This window comes from Pan troglodytes, chromosome 4, assembly GCF_028858775.2.
Source record: "Pan troglodytes isolate AG18354 chromosome 4, NHGRI_mPanTro3-v2.0_pri, whole genome shotgun sequence".
Lineage (NCBI taxonomy): Eukaryota > Metazoa > Chordata > Mammalia > Primates > Hominidae > Pan > Pan troglodytes.
In genome coordinates, this window is record NC_072402.2 from 22,019,423 (window position 1) to 22,036,045 (window position 16,623).

General features: G+C 38.3%; 1 protein-coding gene and 1 long non-coding RNA gene across 18 annotated transcripts in view; one reads left to right on the top strand and one right to left on the bottom strand.

Moving 5' to 3' along the window:
- The window catches only part of LOC104006367 (uncharacterized), a 215,923-nt gene extending 211,043 nt beyond the window's left edge, over window positions 1–4,880 (bottom strand). Inside the window, exons 1-4 of one of the 3 annotated variants that reach the window (XR_010156856.1) lie at window positions 4,818–4,851; window positions 4,153–4,232; window positions 2,852–2,962; window positions 1,716–1,770 (exon numbers count right to left, since the gene is read on the bottom strand). This is a non-coding gene — a long non-coding RNA (uncharacterized LOC104006367). The other 2 variants (XR_010156855.1, XR_680061.5) reach the window with 2 other exon arrangements.
- Window positions 4,858–16,623, top strand: part of ARB2A (ARB2 cotranscriptional regulator A) — a 493,797-nt gene continuing 482,031 nt past the window's right edge. For 4 of the 15 annotated variants that reach the window (XM_063810251.1, XM_063810248.1, XM_063810250.1 and 1 more), the window contains exon 1: window positions 4,883–5,046. The gene's annotated coding sequence lies outside the window, so the exon portion shown is untranslated. Of the gene's footprint in view, window positions 5,047–5,148; window positions 5,370–16,623 lie in introns of those variants that run through there. The other 11 variants (XM_001137302.7, XM_063810257.1, XM_063810253.1 and 8 more) reach the window with 7 other exon arrangements.

The following is a 16,623-nucleotide window of genomic DNA, read 5'->3' on the forward strand; positions in this document are numbered from 1 at the left end:
GGGCCTGTGGTGGGAGGGGCTGCCACAAAGGTCTGTGACATGCCCTGGAGACATTTTCCCCATTGTCTTGGTGATTAACATTCGTCTCCTCATTAGTTATGCAAATTTCTGCAGCCAGCTTGAATTTCTCCTCAAAAAATGGGATGTTCTTTTCTACACTGTCAGGCTACAGAATTTCCAAACTTTTATGCTCTGTTTCCCTTTTAAACTGAATGCTTTTAACAGCATCCAAGTCACCTCTTGAATGCTTTGCTGCTTAGAAATTTCTTCTGCCAGATACCCTAAATCATGTCTCTCAAATTCAAAGTTTGACAAATCTCTAGGGCAGGGGCAAAACGCTACCAGTTTCTTTGCTAAAACATAACAAGAGTCACCTTTGCTCCAGTTCCCAACAAGTTCCTCATCTCCATCTGAGATCACCTCAGCCTGGGTTTCATTGTTTATATCATTATCAGCATTTTGGTCAAAGCCATCCAACAAGTCTCTAGGGAGTTCCAAACTTTCCCACATTTTCCTGTCTTCTTCAGAGCCCTCCAAACAGATCCAACATACTCAAGACTGGGCAATTTACAAAAGAAAGAGGTTTAATGGGCTTACAATTCCACATGGCTGGGGAGGCCTCACAATCATGGCAGAAGTTGAAAGGTACATCTCACATGGCAGCAGACAAGAGAAGAGAACTTGTGCAGGGAAACTTCCATTTTAAAACTATCTGATCTTGTGAGACTTATTCACTATTACAAGAACAGCAGGGAAAGACCTGCCCCCATGATTCAATTACCTCCCATGGGTCCTTCCCACAACACATGGGAATTCAACATGAGATTTGGGGGGGGACACATCAAACAATATCAGCAAAGTAATCTCAAGGTAAATGCTGCAGCTGCAAGTGCCACTCATGAGTATTCTTAGGGCAAACAGGAAAAGGGTTACTGGCAATTCTACATTGCATATTGTCATGGATGGATTTTGGGAGGGTAACATGTCTTGACTCCACTGGGAAAGTACAGCAAATAATGGAAGAGTATAGCAAAAGCGCTGTGTTTGGTACCCTTTTGGACTCTGCCTTACGTGTTTCTTCCCTTGGCTGATGTTAGTCTGTATTCTTTCCTTGTAATAAATGGTAACTGTAAAGATAACAGCTTTCAGTGAGTTCTGTGAGACCTTCTAGCAAAATTTCAAACCTGAGGGTGTTTCTGGGAACCCTCCAAACTTGCAGTTGGTGTCAGAAATCAGGGACACCTTAGAGACTGTGCCCTCAAACCTCACAGGTTGTCTAACTCTAGGTAAATATATCAACCTACAAATTGTCTCCATCACAAACTAGAGGCTATTTTATGTTTTTTTGTTTGAAATTCTCTTAAAGTATGTTTTGAACACTGATATGTTATCTTTTCTCATTTTAAAAAAATTCCAGGCGTAATGAAAAGGGTGTTCTTGGGTCTAACTCAGTTTTGTGTCCCCAGCATCTAGATGGAAAGTACAAGTGATAGGGGGTTGATTTCAAGTAATAATCATTTTGTTGGAGGGGTCATTAGAAATTATTTGGTTATATGATCCTACTTTTTGGGCTTTAAATATAAACTGAATCTAGAAGGCAGAACTTGTTGTAATTACTATCCACACTTCACACATACTGTCTTAGTCCATTTTCTGCTGCTTTAAGAATACCACACACTGGGTAATTTATAAACAAAGAGATTCATTTGGCTTACAGTTCTGGAGGCTGGGGAAGTCCAAGATCCAGAGGCTGCATCTCGTGAAGGTCATCTTGTGGCAGAAAGCATCACATGGGGAGAGAGGGTGAGACAGAGTAGTGAGAGTGCACAAGACAGAGAGAAAATGGGGGCCAAATTTATCCTTTTATCAGGAGCCCACTCCCATGATAACTAACCCACTCCCACAATAATGGCATTCATCCTTTTATGAGGGCACAGTCCCTATCACCTAAATCACCTCTTTAAAGCTTCACTTCTTAATATTATTATAATGGCAATTACGTTTCCAATGCATGAATTTTTAGAGAACACATTCAAACCACAGCACATTCCTGCTTGGGCTTGAGCAAGGGCAGGAATGTTACTTGATTCTCCAAATTTAAGTCAGAATCCAGACCTCATTCTAATAGAGTTGGTTAGTTTGGACAGAGCTTTGCCCTTAGCATCTAATTAAGAATATTGTCCTTAATGGATTTTCTTGAGCTGCCAAAATGTTGGCACTGAGTCCTAGTCATGATAAGTAGGTTTAAATTTTATTTTTAACTTAAATGAACAACATGTAGCCTTGTTAGTATTTTTGGAGGTGTCTGTCTGCTGTATGTCACTGAAATCATTTAATGTGAAGGGTGGGAGTAGATTGATAAAAAGATAGATGCCCAAGGAAGTGGTCTGGAATAGGAGGAGGATATGCAAAATATGGTATAGGGACATTTCTTTGATCATCCTAGTGATCAAAGATGGACCAGCTGTTAGCCAGGAGGGAACAAATCTCCTTTCCTTTTTCCTTATCTTAGTAGGATTTTGAAGAGCAAGAGAAGAGAGGTGGGGAGAGAAACTGAAGTTTCTGGCTTCCCTAGAGATGTATAAATTAAAATTATAAACTAACTTGTACAGTTTAGATGACTATGGTTAAAATGGGGGGACATTTTTGTACTATATTGTGTAGTCATCATTGTAATGGTTTCTGCTAAGCTACACATGGGCTGTTGTAATTCTAACAAAACATCTAAGCCCACATACAATTTTTGTTGCTTTCCCTCCTTTCTCCTCACAGATTTGCAGAAGATATTTTTGTGGTCAGCTGAGGCAGGAGTTTACCATTTAGGGTAGAGTAAGGAGAGAAAAGGACTCACTCTGTTTCAGCACATAACCTCTTCATTCTTGATTTTGACATCTTAGGCAGGATTGGACTTGAAAGGATATTTACTCTTTGGCTGTTGTCATACAGCTATTAGTTTCTTTTGCTGAAAAACAAATCACTCCAAAATTTACTGGCTTAAAGTAACAAGAATCATTTTCATTATCTCTAATTGTTTCTGTGGGTCAGGAATTCAGAACTGGGCACAGTGGGGATGGCTCGTCTCTGCTTTATGAAATTTTGGACCCCGGCTGACTCAATGATAGCAACAATCTGAAGGCTCATTCATTCCCGTATAAGTCCAGCTGGAATTGTAGGCTGAAGCACCCATATGTTTGTTCAATAGTTTACTACTGAACAAAGTACATTCCCCTAACCCTTGAGTGGGCCTCTATCCTGGAAATATTGAAAGGTCATGTCACTTATCTTTTGACCAATCTCCATATTTTATGTAAACATTGGTATATTCTCTTAATGGAATGTTACTCTTTTTATTCAATTTTCACTAGTTTTCTCACTTATGTTCTATTTCTATTTCAGGATCCAACATTAAAGTTGGTCTCTTTAGGCTCCTCTTGGCTCAGACAGTTTCTCAGACTTTAACTGTTTGGAGTAGTACTGGTCAGGTATTTTGTCTGATGTTTTTCTCATGGTTAAACTGGGATTATACATTTTTGGGAGCCTTATCTTTTTAATATAATCTGTCACTGTTGCAAAAGTCCACCAAAATAAAAATGTTTCCCTCCTCTGTTCAACAATCCTTCAGCTTCCCCAATTGTCTGCAGCAGAAAATCAAATTACTCAGCATGACATATAAAGCTTTTCAGAATCTGGCTGTTGCCTTCCTCTTCAGTATAAAGTGTCACTCTACAAACCATTTGAGTTCTTTCCGGAAATGAAGCCCTAACAGTCTTGCAATGCCCGAGATTCATTCAGGTACTCAGTTCTGGCTAACTCCAGTGGATTCTCTCACCTTTTACTGCTCCTTATCTCCTGCCACTTACTTACACCACTTTCTTCTTGTCGTATACACTTTTCTAGATTTCCCCAATCTAGTATTTACCACTGTGATCATTCAGTCATTCAATAAGTATTTATTGTCTACTTTGTGGACAGGCACTGTTGTATGGTTGAGGATACATTAAAAAGACAAGATTATGTCACTACCATCAATGAGTTTACATTTTAGGGGGGCAGGGTAAATTTGCAAATAAATGAATGGCATTCTACTTTTATGAAGGAAACAAGAAAGGAGTGGAGATTAAGAAGTACAAACAGTGTGGAAGTGAAGTATACCTTAGAGAATCTGAGATCTCCTCTCTGAAGAACATAACTGTTGGTTTACTTGTCAGCCACCAGACTTTCCTTCTCTTTAGCTGCCTCAGAGGAGAGGGTATCTAACTCAGCTTTGTTAACCCAGCGTCTAGTTTAGCCTAATTCATTAAATTAACAGTTTTGGACTAAATAAATGCTCTGAGAGTACTATCTAAAAATTAAAAATCAGTTGCTTCCATCCCTTTCCCCAGATTTATCCTTGAAATACCTTTCAAACCTGTTTCTAGAAAAAACATTAATATCCGTAAGATTCCCATTTGAGTCAAGTATGATAACGAGAAAACTTTTGTCATTAGGATGCTAGTATTAACTTCCTATTTTACATGTCCTAATTCAAAGGTAAATTTAATCTTCCGAATCTAGACCTCCCGGTTTTTCTGGAGTTGAATGGACAGGGTAAAGTCTGACACACTCTGAGTAGCGGAGTGGGGAACTGGCTGTAAGGACATCCTTAGAATAGTTAAAATTCCGCTGGGAAAACGAGGCTTTAGAGTGGCCTCGTCCTCTACGGCTACCCAGGCAGCCTTCACAAGGAAGGGCGACCAGAGTCCGCCAGTGCATAAGAGAACTACACTTAATTCACGCGGGCCTCTTTCTCCAGTCCACCTAATACCACAGGAACCTACCCAGGGCCCGCGCCCCGCCCGTTTCCGGGTTGTCGCCGCCGCTGCCGTCGCGTGCGTAATGACGTATCAGTCTCCTGAAGACCCCGGAAGTGCAACTCGAACTTGGTCGGGGCGCGGATCCCGAGAGGGAAAGTCATAACAACCGCACGAGGGAGTTCGACTGGCGAACTGGAAGGCCACGCCTCCTCCCGCCTGCCCCCTCAGCCCTGTAGCTGGGGGCAGAGCTCAGGTAGGACTGCCGTTTGCGGGGATGTGAGCTCCGGGGGCAGGCCCGGGTCGAAATCAGGAGGGGCCTGGCCTGGGTCGGTCTCAGGCGGGGGTCGCTGGCCCTGGGGACCGAGGCTGTCTGGAACCACGCTGCATTCCCTGCGGACACCTCTGACTTGTGTCTGGGCCCCCGCTGATGGGCAGGTCCCATGTTCGATTTCCACTCTCTAGGCGGGAGCGACGTGTGTGTTCCCTGGATGACTTTCCTTATGTCGGGGCGTACGGGATTCTGGGAGTCCCTGGAGACAGAGTAATGGGCCCTCCTCCGCTTTCTTGCGAGTGGAGGTATTGTGGTTGTTGTATTAATTTTTTTTCCTACAAAAAGTATTATTAACTGCCAGCGCTTTACCAGAAGTCATTCACTGCAGAGGGATTAAAGTGCAGTTATAAAATGCTCTCAAAACTTGTAACATGCATGGGCGCGGGTGGGACGTTTCTCTGGGATGCAGTATGAATTAAGTGTTGAATACTTTTGACTTTGAAATAAAGTAAGTATGTTTTGGAAGCAGTCTTCTCTTTCTGTCATCCAGGTGTTTAACATATTCTTATAGTGCTCCAGGGTCTATATCTGTTGGGCCAAGAAACTCGTGTTTGGATATACTGTATTTAATGACATGCAATGTTGTTGCATTTGTCCATTTCTCCCAAATCCTCAAAAAAGCTGTAGAGGGAAAAATTCTCTGGTTTTTATCTACAAGTGCATTGTATATTTATCAAAATATCAGTGCGATTTTTTAATGTAGTACATGGCATCGTTTGCATTAACGCATGCCATATACTGCATAACAAATATCGCATTGATAAGGTGTATTCTTTATCCTACAATGCGAGGGACGGTTACACTGTATACATTTAGCGAATGTAGAAACTGAGTAAGAGAGTATTTTTGGATCTGCTTCGTTAAGGCCTCAGTGACAGTGCTGGTACCAGGCTTCTTTCAGAATTTTCAACTAGGCCTTACTTCCACTTAACCAGTGAATCCTACGCTGAAAAGTTAAGGATGCTCTGGATGCTTTCAGGCTATGGCTGCTCCATATGGTAGAATAAATAGTACCAAGGCCAAGAGGGAAATATTATCTATGAAACCATGAGCATCCACTTGTTTATCCATTTAGCAAGTATTTACTGGCAACCTTCAGTGTGCCGGATAGTGTTCAGGTGATGGGAAGACAGCAGTAAACAAAATAGAAAGTCCTTTTGCTCCTGGAACTTACATTCTAGTGGATGGAGACGTATAATTTACAAGTAAATATATAACAAGTAGTGATTAAGAGGTATAGAGAAAGGCAGGGCGCGGTGGCTCACGCCTGTAATCCTAGCATTTTGGGAGGCCGAGGCGGACGGATTGCCTGAGCTCTGGAGTTTGAGACCAGCCTGGGCAACACGGTGAACCCCGTCTCTACTAAAATACAAAAAAATTAGCTGGGTGTGGTGGCGTGCGCCTGTATTCCCAGCTACTCTGGAGGCTGAGGCAGGAGAATTGCTTGAACCGGGAAGGCGGAGGTTGCAATGAGCCGACATCATGCCACTGCACTCCAGCCTGGGTGACAGATCGAGACTCCGTCTCCAGAAAAAAAAAAAAAAAAAAAAAAAAAAGAGGTATAGAGAAAAATAAATTAAGGGGAGAGAGAATGATAGAGGATGCTATTTTAGATAGGGTGGTAAGCTCAGCCTCTCTGATAAAGGAACACTTGAGTGGAGATCTGAATGAAATGAGGGAGTGAGCTCCGCAAGTATGGAGGAATGAGTTGGCCTAGTACAAAGGCACTGAGACAGGAGCGTGTTTGATATATTTGGAATAGCAAGGATGTAGGCATGGAGGTAGCAGTACTTAACAATCTCAAGAATGAATATTTATTCCTTGATTTGGTGGCATGAGGGATTTTATTTATTTACAGTTTATTTTTTTCAGCTTTCCCAGACAGACCTCTGTGAGGAGAATCTGGTGTCTGTAGATATGTAGAGATGTTTCTGTGCTCTTCATTGAGCTCTAACAAAAGTAAGCACTATTTACTCAGTTGTATACAACTTGTACTGTCTCTGTTTTTAGAGTCAGATTGGGTTTGCACAGTAGTCATTGGTAACTAAGTATGGAGTATGTTCCTGTACTATGCCAACTTTATTTTTCACTCAGAAGTTTTTCATCATCCCCAACTGAAACTTCATACCTATTAAACACTCACACCTCGTTTTGTGTTACCTTCAGCCCCTGACAACTGCCAATTTACTTTCTGCCTCTATGAATTTGACTACTCTAGGTACCTCATATAAGTGGAATCATGCACTATTTGACCTTTTGTGACTGGCTTATTTCACTTAGTATAATGTCTCCAAGGTTCGTCCATGTTGTAGCGTGTGTCAGAATGTTCTTTTTAAGGTGAAATACAATTATCCATTGTGTGCATATGCTGTTAATACATTTTGTTTATCCATTCATTCATCCATGGATGCTTGGGTTGTTTCCATCCTTTGGTTATTGTGAATAATGCTGCTATGAACATGAGAGTGCAAATATCTGTTCAACTCTCTGCTTTCATTTCTTTTCGATATCTCTCCAGAAGGGAAATTGCTAGATCACATGGAAATTTTATATGTATATATATCTATATGTATACTTTTTTTCGAGGAATTGACACACTCTTTTCCACAGCAGCCACCTCATTTTACATTCCCACTAGCAATGCAAAGGAGTCCAATTTCTCCACATCCTCACCAACATTTTGCCACATCCTCACCATTTCTCCACATCCTTGCCAACACATTTTTTGTTTTTTTTATAATAGCAATCCTGATGGGTGTAAAGTAGTATCTCTCTGTGGTTTTAATTTGCACTTCCCTAATGATTGGTGATGTTAAGCATTTTTCATGTCCTTTTTGACCACTGGTATATATTTTTGGAGTTCTATGAATTTATTTTAAGATATGATTTAATAAAAATTTTTGGAGATTTATTTGGTGGAGTTTTTAAGGGTTAAGAAGGCAGCCACCATGACTTTTATTGCATTTTAACTCTTTAATCCTGTAATTGTAAAAACTCTCAACTTGTCTGTTGACCAGGTATCTGTAGTAACTCCAAACTTAGAAATTAAAAAAAAAACATACACCATCTTCTGTAATAATAAATGAACCTTTTGGTTCAAATTGCCATGAAAACAGTTCAGAAAGCCAAAGACTATCCTGGCCTGTTTTGATTTTTTTTTCTTTTTAATTAGAAGAAAAGGAGTATGTTAAATGACTGACTGTGCCTGTGTAGTAGATGTCTTTTGTTTTGTAGCTGAGAAGAGCGGGGACCAGAAGAGCCAAACAGGATGAAGAAACAGAAAAGATGTGTTCTGGTTCTTGCTGAGAAGAGCAGGTACCAGAAGAGCCAAAAAATGATGAAGAAACAGAAAAGATGTGTTAGATATCAGTGTAGCAGTTTGATTTCACTAGATGGAGAGTGGCAAAGATCAGTAATAGTGATGGATCATGAGCCCCAGAACTGACAGCAGAGGAGAGGGGACCCAGAATCAAAGTGAAAAAAAGTAATATAGAGCTATGCTCTACAGATTGGCGTGGGATGGAGGGTAGAATGAGGGAGTGCAAATCGCCAGCTTCATCTCAGTATGTGGTTCGGAATTGAGACAGTTGGCCCTGAGTAATCCAGTAAGATCTGTATATCAAATAATGTATGTTAGTCCATATAGCTCAACAGTGAGTGTTTGGAAGGTGTGCACTGTATACAGTTCTATAGGAGTAAGCGAAGTTGTTCAGATCATGTGCCACATAATTTCTATTCATAATGAGTTCAACTGAGTAATTTGAGTGTATAATTTAACAATGTCCAAAACTGTAAAAAATTTTTAAAATATAATCTGTTAAGAAGGAAGGGCATTTTTAATAATCCAGAATGTCCAATTGCCTATAAGTTCAAGGTAACAACGTCTTTTTTTTTTTTTTTTTAACTATTGAATGTTTTGTACACTGTCATAATTTATTAGATACTCTTGGGGGTGCTACGTTGAGCTATTTCAGTTAGAAAGCTCATTTAAATCAATTACTTTGCTTTAGTTTAATGAATGAAAAATTGTATCACAATTTTACTTGTAACTCCTTAGCAAATTAAAATTGATTAATTTACTGCAGATGAGATGGCAGATGACTGACTTACTCAAGGTTTCACAGCTAAGTTACAGAGAAATTAGAGACAGAAGTGCTATGCTGCTTTCTCTAATATTGTTTGTTGTCTCCATTTGGAGGAAATGATCTCTTTTGTAATATACGTAATTGAGATAATTTTTGCTTCAGAGAAAATAACACTGTGAAGACCATCAAAGCAAAGCATTTCTTCATATCAGATTATTTATGTTTTACTTGGAAATTGCTAAAGGAGTAGATTTTATTTCATTTTTAAACTTTTATTCCTTTCCAACTTTTATTTTAGTTCAGGGGGTACATGTGCAGTGACCCGATAGGTAGTTTTTCAATTCTCATCCTCTTCCCAACCTCCACCCTGAAGTAGACCCCATTGTGTATTGTTTCCTTCTTTGTCCATGTGTACTTAATGTTTAGCTTTCATGTATAAGTGAGAACATGTGGTATTTGTTTTTTTTTTTTTTTTTTTTCTGCATTGATTCACATAGGATAATGTGAAGCTCCATCCATGCTGCTGTAAAGGACATGATTTTATTCTTTTTTATGGCTGTGTGGTGTTCCATGGTGTATATGTGCCACATTTTCTTTGTTCAGTCCACTGTTGATGGGTATGTAGGTTGATTCCATGTCTTTGCTTTTTTGAATAGTGCTGCGATGGACATATGAGTACATGTTGTCTTTTTATTAGAATGATTTATATTCCTTTGGGTAGGTACCCAGGAATGGGATTGCTGAGTTGAATGGCAGTTCTTTCTGTTTTAGGTTCTTTAGAAATTTCCAAACTGCTTTCCACAGTGGCTGAAATTTACATTCCCCCCACCACTGTATAAGCATTCACTTTTCTCCACAACCTCGTCAGCAGCTGTTATTTTTTGACTTTTTAACAATAGCCCTTCCAACTGTTGTGAGATGGTTCTTATTTTGGTTTTGATTTGCATTTCTCTAAAGCTCAGTGATGTTGAGCATTTTTTCATATGCTTGTTGTCCATGTGTATATCTTGTTTTGAGAATTGTCTGTTCATGTCCTTTGCCCATTTTTTATGGGTTTTTTTGCTTTTTAATTTGTTTAAGTTCCTTATAGATCCTGGCTATGGGACCTTTGTAGGATGCATAGTTTGCGAATTTTTTTCTCCCATTCTGTAGGTTGTCTGTTTACCGTGTTGATAGTTTCTTTTGCTGTGTAGAGGCTCTTTAGTTTAATTAGGTCTTTCTTTTCAATTTTTGTTTTTGTTGCAGTTGCTTTTGGAGTCTTCATATGAAATCTTTGCCAGGGCCTAGATTCAGAATGGTATTGCTTAGATTTTCTTTTAGAGTTTTTATAGTTTTAGGCTTTACATGTAAGTCTTTAATCCATCTTGAATGGATTTTTGTGTATGGTAAAAGGAAAGGGTTCAGTTTCAATCTTCTGCATATGGCTAGGCAGTTATCCCAGCACTCTTTATTGAATAGGGAGTCCTTTTCCCATTGCTTATTGTTGACTTTGTTAAAGATCAGATGGTTTTAGGTGTGTGGCTTTATTTTTGGGTTCTCTATTCTGTTCCATTGTTTTATGTGTCTGGTTTTTTTTTTTTTTTTTCCAGTACCATGCTGTTTTGGTTACTGTAGCCTGGTAGTATAGTTTGAAGTCAGATAGTGTGATACCTCTGGCTTTTTTCTTTTTGCTTAGGATTGTTTTGGGTATTCAGGCTATTTTTCAGTTCCATATGAATGTTAGATATTTTTTCTAGTTCTGTGAAAAATGTCATTGGTAGCTTGATAGGAGTAGCATTGAATCTGTAAATTGCTTTGAGCAGCATGGCCATTTAAATAATATTGATTCTTCCTATCCATGAGTAAGGAATATCTTTCCATTTGTGTTGCTTCTGATTTCTTCAGCAACATTTTGTAATTCTCATTGTAGAGCTCTTTCACCTCCCTGTTGAGCTGTATGCCTAGGTATTTTATTTCTTTTGTGGCTATTGTGAATGGGATTGCATTCTTGATTTGGCTCTCAGCTTGGACGTTATTGCTGAAATGCTACTGACTTTTTTGACATTGATTTAGTATCCTGAAACTTTGCAGAAGTTGTTTATCAGATCTAGGAACCATTGGGTAGAGAGCATGGGGTTTTATAAGTGTAGAATCATATCATCTGTGAACAGAGATAGTATGACTTCCTTTTAATTTGGATGCCTTTCATTTGTGTCTCTTGCCTAATTGCTTTGGCTGAAATTTCCAGTACTATGTTGAATAGTTGTGGTGAGAGTGGGCATGCTTGTCTTGTTCCGGTTTTCAAGGGAAATGTCTCTAGCTTTTGCCTATTTAGTATGATGTTTGCTGTGGATTTGTCATAACTGGCTCTTTTTATTTAAGGTATGTTCCTTCAATGTCTAGTTTGTTGAAAATTTTTAACACATGTTAAATTTTATCAAAAGCCTTTTCTGCATCTATTGAGATGATCATATGGTTTTTGTTTTTAGGTTTGTTTATGTGTTGAATCACATTTACTGATTTACGTATGTTGACCCAACCTTGTATAACAGGAATAAAGCCATTTTGATCATGGTAGATTAGGTTTTTGATGTGCTGCTGGTTTTGGTGTGCTAGTGTTTGTTGAGGATTTTTATATCTATATTCATCAGGGATATTGGTCTAAAGTTTTCTTTTTTCGTTGTGTTTCTACGAAGTTATGGTATCAGAATGATGCTAGCTTCATAGAATGATTTGACGAGGAGTCCCTTCTCATTTTTTGGAATAGTTTAGTAGGGTTGGTTTCAGCTCTTCTTTATGTGTTGGGTGGAATTTGGCTGTCAATCTATCTTTTCCAGGACTTCTTCTGGGTGTAGGCTTTTTATTACTGATCAACTTTGAAATTCACTATTGGTCTGTTCAGGGTTTCAATTTCCTTCTGATTCAATCTTGGGAGGTTGTATGTTTTGAGGAACTTATCCATTTTTCTCTAAGATTTCTAGTTTGTGTAGGTAGAGGTGTTCCTAATAGTCTCTGAGAGTTTTTTTTTTTATTTCTGTGGGGTCAGTTGTAATGTTCACTTTGTCATTTCTGATTGTGTTTATTTGGACTTCTTTCCTTTTTTCTTTATTTGTCTAGCTAGTGGTCTGTCAATCTTATTTATTCTTTCAGAGAACGACGTTTTGGTTTCATTGACCTTTTGTATAGTTTTTCATGTCTTAGTTTTGTTCAGTCAGCTCTGATTTTGGTTTTTTCTTCTGCTAGCTTTGGGGTTAGTTTACTTTTTTTTTTGGTTGCTCTAGGTGTGATTTTAGGTTGTTAATTTGAGATCTTTCTAACTACTTGATGTAGGTGTTTAGTGCTATAAACTTTCCTTTGAAGACTGCTTTAGCTCTGTCTCAGAGAATCTGGTATGTCATTTCTTTCTTTTCATTAGTTTCAAAAAATTTATTGAATTCTGTCTTAATTTCATTGTTTACCCAAAGTCATTCAGGAACAGATTGTTTAATTTTCACATAATTATATGATTTTGAGAGATCTATTCTTGTACTGTGGTTAAGAGTGTGGTATAATTTCAGTTTTTTTTTTTTTTTTGAATCTGTTGAGAATTCCTTTATGGCTGAGTGTGTGGTCAATATTACAGTATGTGTCATGTGCAGATAAGAAGAATGTATATTCTGTTGTAGTTGAGTGCAGTGTTCTGTAGATATCTGTTAGGGCCATTTGGTCAAATGTCAAGTTTAGGTCCTGAATATCTTTGTTAGTTTTGTGCCTTGATGGTCTGTCTAGTACTGTCAGTGGGTGTCAAGGTGAGGTCTTCCACTATTATCGTGTGGTTATCTAAGTCTCTTTGTAGGTCTCTAAGAACTTATTTTATGAATCTGGGTGCTCCAATGTTGGATGCATGTATATTTAGGGTAGTTAAAGTTTTCATGTTGAATTGAACCCTTTATCATTATTTAATGCCCTTTTTAGTCCTTTTTGATTATTGTTGCTTTCAAGTCTGTTTTGTCTCAAATTAAAAGAGCAATCTGTCTCTTTTTTGTTTTCTGTTTGCTTGATAGATTTTTCTCTATCCCTTACTCTGAGTCTGTGGGTGTCATTGCATGTGAGAGGGGTCTGTTGAAGATAGTATGTAGTTAGGTCATGTTTCTTTATTCAAATTGCCACTCTGTGTCTTTTAAGTGGTGTAGTTAGTCCATTTACATTCAGAGTCAGTATTGATATGTGAAAATTTGATCCTGTTATGCTGTTATCTGCTTGTTATGTAGACTTAATTTTGTAGTTGCTTTATGGTGTCAATGGTCTGTGTACTTAAGTGTGTTCGTTTTTGTGGTGGCCAGTAATGGCCTTTCAATTTCATATTTAGTGCTTCCGTAAGGACCTCTTATAAGGCAGGTCTGGTGGTAGTGAATTCCCTTAGTATTTGCTTATCTGAAAAGGATTTTATTTCTCTTTTACTTATGAAGCAAAGTTTGGCTGGATATGAAATTCTTGGTTAGAATTTCCTTTCTTTAAGAATGCTGAATAAAGGTCCCCAATCTTTTCTGGCTTGTAGGGTTTCTGCTGAAAGGTCAGCTGTTAGCCTGATGGGGTTCCCTTTGTAGGTGACCTCTCCCTTCTTTTTAGCTCCCTTTAAGATTTTTTCTTTCACTTTGACCATGGAGAATCTGAAGACTATTTGTCTTCAGCATGGTTGTCTTGAATAGCATCTTACAGGGGTTCTCTGCAGTTTCTGAATTTGAATGTCTACCTCCCCAGTGAGGTTAGGGAAATTTTCATAATTTTTAATTATGTTTTCTAAGTTGCTTTCTCATGTCTCTCTCTTTCAGGGATACCAATGTGTCATATGTTTGGTCTGTTTACATAATCCCATGTTTTTTGGAGATTTTGTTCATTCTTTTTATTCGTTTGCCTTTATTTTTGTCTGATTGAGTTCATTCGAAGAATTGGTCTTTGAACTTTGAGATTCTTTCCTCAGTTTTGTCTATTCTTTTCTCAGCACTTCTGATTGTATTATGAAATTCTTTTAGTTTTTCATCTCTATCAGATCAGTTTGGTTCCTTCTTAAAATGACTATTTCATCTTTAAGTTCTTGTATTATTTTATTGGATTCCTTAGATTCCTTGGATTGGGTTTCAGCTTTCTCCTGAATCTTGATGATTCTCCTTGCCATCCAGATTCTGAATTCTATGTCTATAATTTCAGCCTGGTTAAGAAGCATTCTTTGGCAGGTGGTGCAGTCATTTGGAGGTAGGAAGACACTCTGACTTTTTTTTTTTTTTTTTTTACTTTGGAATTGTTAATATTATTTCCTATGATATAACATAGTTAAAGCTAATTTTCAGGAGGAAAGTTTCATTTTGTAATTATTCATTATTTACACTATGATGGGGAGGGCTTTAGTATTCTTTTTTTTTTCCTGGTTATTCCTTTTTTTAAAAAATTATTTTAGGTTTGGGGATACGTGTGTAGGTTTGTTACATAGATAACATGTGTCGCAGGGTTTGTTGTACGTATTATTACATCACCCAGGTATCAAGCTCAGTACCCAATAGTCATCTTTTCTGCTAATTGCCCTCCTCCTCACCTCCCTCTCTTAAGTAGACCCCAGTGTCTGTTGTTTCTTTCTTTATGTTCATGAGTTCTCATCATTTAGCTCCCACTTACAAGTGAGAACATGCAGTCAGTATTTGTTTTTCAGTTACTGTGTTAGTTTGCTAAGGATGATAGCCTCCAGCTTCATCCATGTTCCCGCAGAAGACATGATCTCATTTTTTTATGACTGTGTAATATTCCATGGTGTGTATGTACCACATTTTCTTTATCCAGTCTGTCATTGATGGGCATTTAGGTTGATTCCATATCTTTACTGTTGTGAACAGTACTGCAGTGAACATTCATGTGCCTGTGTCATTATGGTAGATAGTCTTCCTCTGAGTGTATACCCGGTGATGGTATTGCAGCGTCAAATGGTAGCCCTGCTTTTAGTTCTTTGAGGAAACGCTATACTGCTTTCCACAATGGTAGAACAAATTTACACTCCTACCGACAATGTATCAGGGTCTCCACAACTTCGCAGGCATCTGTTATTTTTTGACTTTTTAATAATAGCCATTCTGACTGGTGTGAGATGGTATCTCATTGTGGTTTTGATTTGCATTTCTCTAATGATCAGTGATATTCAGCTTTTTTTCATATGCTTCTTGGCCACATGTATGTCTTTTAAGAAGTATCTGTTTATGTCTTTTGTTTACTTTTTAATGGGGTTGTTTGTTTTTCTCTTAGAACGTTGTTTAAGTTCCTTGTGGATGCTGGACTTTCTCCTGAATCTCGATTTTTGCCAACTATGCATCTGATTAAGACAGATTTTTTTTCCCATTCTGTAGGTTGTCTGTTTACTCTGTTGATAGTTTCTTTTGCTGTGCAGAAGCTCTTAAGTTTAATTAGATCCCATTTGTCCGTTTTTGCTTTTGTTGCGATTGCTTTTGGTGTCTTTGTCATGAATTCTTTGCCCGTTCCTAGGTCCAGGATGGTATTGCCTAGGTTGTTTTCCAGGGGTTTTATAGTTTTGGGTTTTACATTTAAGTCTGTAATCCATTTGAGTTTATTCTTGTATATGGTATAAGGAAGGGGTCCAGATTCAGTCTTCTGCATATGGCTTGCCAGTTATCTCAGCACCATTTTTTGAATAGGGAGTCTTTTCCCCTTGGCTTGTTTTTGTCAGCTTTGTCAAAGATTAGATGGTCGTAGATGTGTGGCCTTATTTGTGGTCTCTGTATTCTGTTCTATTGGTCTATATGCTGGTTTTTGTACTTGTACTATGCTGTTTTGGTCCCTGTAGCATTGTAGTATGGTTTGAGGTCAGGTAACATGATACCTCCAGCTTTGTTCTTTTTGCTTAGCATTGTGTTGGCTATTTCAGCTCTTTTTTGGTTCCATAAAATTTTAAAATAATTTTTTCTAGTTCTGTGAAGAATGCCTTTGGTAGTTTGATAGGAATAGCATTGAATCTATAGATTGCTTTGGGCGGTATAGCCATTTTAATGATGTTGATTCTTCCTTTCCACCAGCATGGGATGTTTTTCCATTTATTTGCGTGTCATCTCTGATTTCTTTCAGCAGTGTTTTGTAACTCTCATTGTAGAGCTCTTTCATCTCCCTGATTAACTGCATTCCTAGGTATTTGTGTGTGTGTGGCAGTTTTGAATGGGATGGCTATTTTGATTTGGCTCTCAGTTTGGTTGTTGTCGGTCTGTAGGAATGCTAGTGATTTTTGTACATTGATTTTGTATCCTGCAACTTTGCTGAAGTTGTTTATCAGCTGAAGGAGCTTTTGGGCTCAGACCATGGGGTTTTCTAGATATAGAATCATGTCATCTGCAAATAGGTAATTTGACTTCCTCTCTTCCTATTTGGATGCCCTTTATTTCTTCCTCTTGCCTAATTGCTCTGG